We start from the raw sequence: 6,000 nt of genomic DNA, 5'->3' as shown, positions 1-6,000 counted from the left end.
AGCCCCCAAGTCAATTTCAAATAATTGAATTATTAACTTTAAGAAAACAGGAGAAAATCTGAAATGAAAGATTCTCTTAATTTTTCAGCACCTGTATATGGTGCGTTCTTTTATTTTATTTTATTTTATTTTATTTTATTTTATTTTATTTATTTTATTTTTGCATGTTATTGAAAATTTTGAAACGTGTTTTGAATTTTTTGGGGGAATTTCTTGATTTTTTAAAATTTTTTTAAATTTTTCTTTAAATGTACTTTTGATACAATGTATGTGTTTGGTCTTTTATTCAAAAGTCAAAATTATTCTTCCATTAATTATTTTTTCTTAATTTATCTTATTTTTATTTTTTTGTTTTATTTCAATTTTTTTTTTTTATAAATTAGTTGATTTTGTTCCTTTGATTTTGTGTTTTTTATTTAGTTCTTCCTTTTTTTCTTTTTAGTTGTTTTTATTGACTGCAAGTGTTTCTGTAAATCTTTATATTCAACACTAAATGCACTTGTGAAAAAACAATTATGGGAGTAAAATGACAAGCAACTATCATGTTCCCTGCTTTGTCAAAGAAATATAGAACTGATCTGAATCTGTTTATCTCATTAAATGAATATTTTATTTGCACTAGATTTTCAAAAAAATAAATGTTGAAATAATCTATTTTCATGAAATCATCAAATTCTTCCTTTCACTGAATTATCCACAGTCACAGGGTTAAACTGAGAATATATATTTGTAAGAAATGCTGTGGACCTTTCTGGGGCCCTCAGGGGGTTGCGAGACAGTGAAGGGGGGTCGTGAGATGCTTTCCAAAAATCAAAGAGCAATTTCATATAATTTAAAATCCTAAATTGGATCTGTTATTTTAAAAGAATATTGTTTAAATGAGTTTAAATTAAAATAAAAACATAGTCATTAAGTGATATGTGTGCTTTGCGAACCCGTGGGCTATACAATGAATCAAGTCACTTGAAGGGAGACTCACTTAGGTAAAACTCAGGAAGAAAGACAGGGCTGTGACAGCAGGGAGACAGCTAAGAGACAGCAAACACAGCTCTGGGGGAAAAGCCATGGTGGCACACGTTGAAGCTGACACGTGCCGCATTTTCTAATTTTTAGAACATACAAGGCTGTGTGCATTAACAGTGTGGTTGCAGTGTGCAGAGTGTGCAAGGATGCTGACTAGACATGATCAGAGTATAAAATATGCAAAGAAGTGGCCAAATTTACATGAGATAGATAATTTAAGAGAGTTGATTAGTGCAATATGCATAACAGCTAAGGTATTTTACCTCAGAGAATCTTCTTACAGCATTTGACTTACAGTGAATGGATTCATTACTTGCAGGATTTGAGTAAGGTAAATAGAATAAATCAAAAGAGTAATGAGTATGGTAAGAAGATTAATTAGTGCAAATATGCACATGAGGCCAGGAAAACAGCCTTAAAGGTCTTAAAATGTTTTACATTTTTCACAGATGAAAATAACAGAAATAAGATGTGTTTGCAAAGAAAGAATTGATCAGGGTTTTGCTGATGAATCAATATCAGTAGTCGTATCGCTGTGGCCACAAGGTGGCGTGGGCCTGCAATCTGACTACTATAGACCCCAGCTCTGCACACTTGTGTTATGTAACTCATTTACACCCTTTAATTTTCTGTTTGGTTGATCAGAGCTGTTAATTACATCACATCACATTCATTTGACCATGATTTAGTCTAAAGCAGCTTACAGTCTGAGCATCAGAGCTCGATAGGAACATGAGCAGAGTGTAACATACTCTATAGATATACTGCTGTAGCTTCATTCTTGAGTTTTAGTTGACTAATTTTATTACATTGACAGTAGTGTTGTGTCCTGCTGTGTTTATAACTCAGGTGAAGTCTCATTTTCATTGCTTTATTTTGGATGTATGTTTTAATGACACAATGCTGAGTCATAATCACCTAGAAAGCACAAATACCAATGTGTGTATAATCCTATTAAACAAAACTAATCTGGCACATATGAACAAATGGCTCACTGCATGCCACTTATCACAGCCCAGCCCATCTTTTCTTCTTGGAAGAATGGCCTAATTCATGGTGTTTGAGGAAAAACACATGCATTATGCTCCAGTATCTTCTGGGCTTTCATTAAGCCTGCAAATCTGAATGCAGCAGCTGCAGCTGAGGGAGACCAGTAGTATTATGCACCCCACAGTTGGAGGGATGACCGCGTTTCATCGGCTTGTTTCGTGTAAATCAATGAGTGCAACCACAGCTGAAACAAAACCACTAAAATTGAGATATTTCACTTCACAGAGTAGCCTGCCCTGAATATTTTGGCTGGTTGGTTTCCTGCAGCGAGGGAGGGGAGCTCAATTTTAATCACCAAATGGATCAATGTCTTTTCCCCTCAAAAGTTTTTATTGCAGACAAAAGTGTCCTGAGTGCAAAATCCAATTTGCAGGCAGGATGTTATATAGCAGCTCATGAAAGGTCAGTGTGGATTTTTACAGCTCTCTATGCCTGCCTGCATCTCTTATCTAGCTGCCCAGTGAGCCATACTTTTCCCTTTGCACAAATCCTCTCTCACAAATCTAGGCTTGGTTAGCTGCAAAAGTGCTTGTCTGATAAGGTAAGACATCATATTAGAGACTCAAAATCATTTACACTTCATGTTCACATCTGGGGCAGTCTTAAATGACTGGGCCCTGAACAGCCCTGTGAACAGGCCCTCCCCAGATGTGATTTATTAGGATCAACAAATGTGTGTTGCCATGACAAAAAAATAACAAATAATAATAATAATAACAATAAATAATGCCATTACAAAGCAGCAAACAGGTATTTGAAGCCGCTGGTGCCTCTGGAGTCCCATGAACCTCAAGGTGTAGGATCCTCCAGAGGCTTGCAGTTATGTATAAACCTACTATTCAGCCTAACTACCCTAACCAATACTCACAAGCAGAAATGGTTGCAGCGGGCCTAGGAATACATGAAGACTCATTTTCAAACAGTCTTGTTGACTGATGAGTGCCGCGCAACCCTGGATGGTCCAGATGGAGGAGTAGTGGATGGTTGGTGGATGGCCACCATGTCTCTACAAGGCTGTGACATCAGCAAGGAGGGGGCAGAGTCATGTTCTGGGCCAGAATCATGAGGAGAGAGCTGGTAAGCCCCTTTAGGGTCCCTGAAGATGGGAAAATGACCTCAGCAAAGTATGTAGGGTTTCTGACTGACCACTTTCTTCCATGGTACAAAAAGAAGAACTGTAACTTCTGTAGCAAAATTTTCTTCATGCACCATCTCATGCCGCAAAGAATACCTCTGTGTCATTGGCTGCTATGGGCATAAACGGAGAGAACCTCATGGTGTGGCCCCATCCTCCCCTGACCTCAACCCTGTTGAGAACCTTTGGAGCATCCTCAAGCTAAAGATTTATGAGGGTGGGAGGCAGTTCACATCAAAACAGCAGCTCTGGGAGGATATTCAATTAATAGTTAAATGGATGCAAGAATTGTGAAGGCGATATCAAAGAAGAGGTCCTATATTAACATGTAACTTTGCCTGTTAAGATGTTTTTGATTGAAATAACTTTTGATTTCTGTAAATATGAGCTCCTAATGCAGCAAATTCAACAAATGACCATTTTCAGTTCTTTAAAACTCTGTTGTGCATAATAATGTGGAACAGTGGATTTTGAGGTTTTTATTTAAAAAAAAAAATTGTTACTATTATGAAGTTTGTTCAAAAACATTTGAATTATGCTAATGGCTGATGACTTGAAAAATTTTCTGACTGTCTTTTGCATTAATATTTAGGAAAATAGAAAAATATAATTTGCAAAATAATTTGGAACGTGGTGTAAAGAGGGGCAACAGTAAATAAAATGTACATTCAGCTGAGCTCCTTGGCCCCCCCTACAGCTGGGCCCCAGAGAGTAACCCCCTTTCCTCCCTTACAGACAGCCTTGTCTAGGGGTAGGATGCCCTGAACTTTGTTTGAATGGGAGGAAGGGGTTGTTTCTTTGATCACCTCTCTAAAATGTAGAAACAATTCTGTTTCCAGGCACTAAAAAGTCTTCCAGAAGGAAGACTTTCTGAACAAGACCCCAAGAAACTTGAACTCCTTCACCTGAGGAAGAGGCTCACTTCATACCAGGTGGGAGCAATGCTCCTTTTTACAGCAGAGAACCATGGCCTTAGACTTGAAGGTGCTGACACCCTGACTGCTTCACACTCTGTAAACCGCCCCAGGGCCTGCTTGAGGTCCCCAGCTGAGGAAGCCAACAGAACCACATTATCTGCAAAAAAGTAGAGATGGAATTCTGAGGTCCCCGAACCAGAAACCCCCTTTCCCCTGTCTGTTGAGATCCTGTTGCAGTGGCGAGGAAAACCTTCCCTCTGATGGGCAGGAACCTCGAGCAGAACCAGATTCATGTTGACAGCCGTCTGCCAAAGCCATGCTGGGGTTGGAAAGTGACGGATGGTAGGGGGTAGGGGGTAGGGGAGAAGCAGGAGAGAGAAGAGGGGGATGCAGAAGCAGTCCAGAAAATACGATTTCCTCCTGTGCAGTCAAACCTGAGGAATAATCACTCTAATATAACTCCTATGACTTTGCAGGTTTCAAAAAGGGATCCAAGGGTGTTTCCAGAGACAGTTTTACTCTGATGTCGACAGGACAGATATAAAGGGGAGGGGCCATTGTGCTTGGTCTTGGAGTTATTTCTAGATCTGACCCATTTAAACAGCCTGGAGAAGCTGCAAGCACAGGTGCATACGTAATTATATACATTAAGTGTCAAAACCCATTTGCACATGTGGTTTGACGGGTGGAGGTGCAAACTATGCAGGATCTTAATGTCACTGGTGCCTAATCCCATTTGTTTCCTTCATTAAAACAGAAAAAGCAAGCGTTTCCAGCCATTCTTGTCCTTTTGTAAAGAAAAAAAAGGAATCCAAATGTCAGTGGACAATTCAGATGTTTATCCAGCTCTCACATGGGGCAGCTTGAGTGGGAAAGGGTGGTTGTTACAGCTATTATACATGGCCTACAGACCCGCACAATTAGTGCAACTCAGTACTGCTTTGCATTGTGCTGTCGTGGGACGGCGAGTAGACACATATCCATATTTAGAAGGACCTCATTGATTCTCCCTCAGTGGGGCACAAAAGATTTGTTGTCCGTCCAGTCTTGAATAGCTTGTCCTTAATGACAGCCCTGCTTTATAGAACCTCCTGCTGCCCTCAATCACTGTTTGAAAACGTGATGAAACTGAGCCAGAGTAGTTTGCTCTGACTGTAATATTCTTGATTCTGTGCTGTTATGTAACCGTATCACTGTGACAATGCTCCACCACAAATAATTCACACCACCAGGAGAAGAGGAAGGAAAGAGCACGCAGCAAGAGGCCTGCTTTAAATGTGATTCCCCTTTAACAAACCTGCACACATGACAGAGTGAATTCTGAGCCAAGATGGCAGATGATGAGGGATGAGAGAGGAGTGTGTACAGTAAAGATTTAATTAAAACTCACCACGGGATGTCTTACAGTGACTCCAGAGACAGCTACAGAGGAGTTTGTGTTTGCTGGCTGCAGCTGTGAATAATATCCACACTATTCTTACTATGACCTACATGAAGCCTAGATAGAGGAGGATGGGTAAGCAAGCCCACGTGAACGCATGCAGCTCTTACTTCACCGTGAGGCTGCTGCAGGGCTTCTCCTTATGCCAAACCTTATGCTACCTTTAAATTGTCAATCTATGCTGGAGGAAATCTGGGACATGAGAGACATCCAAGCTGAGCATCCTTACTAAACACACAGTGGAAATAAAAGCACACAGCTCTGTCCCTCTTGATGAGACTTCTGAGAATGTTTCTGAGTAATTTTCACCTCCTGTGACGTAGATTTTCTCCATGGAAGACTCATCAGCACTTTACCTCACTCCCTTTGAAATCAATTCACTCTCTTTTGCTCCTACTCACTGTGGGTTGCCATGGAGACCGCTCCCGAATGGT

Source organism: Cheilinus undulatus, linkage group 5, assembly GCF_018320785.1.
Source record: "Cheilinus undulatus linkage group 5, ASM1832078v1, whole genome shotgun sequence".
Taxonomy (NCBI): domain Eukaryota; kingdom Metazoa; phylum Chordata; class Actinopteri; order Labriformes; family Labridae; genus Cheilinus; species Cheilinus undulatus.
Note: the sequence above shows the minus strand (reverse complement) of the source record.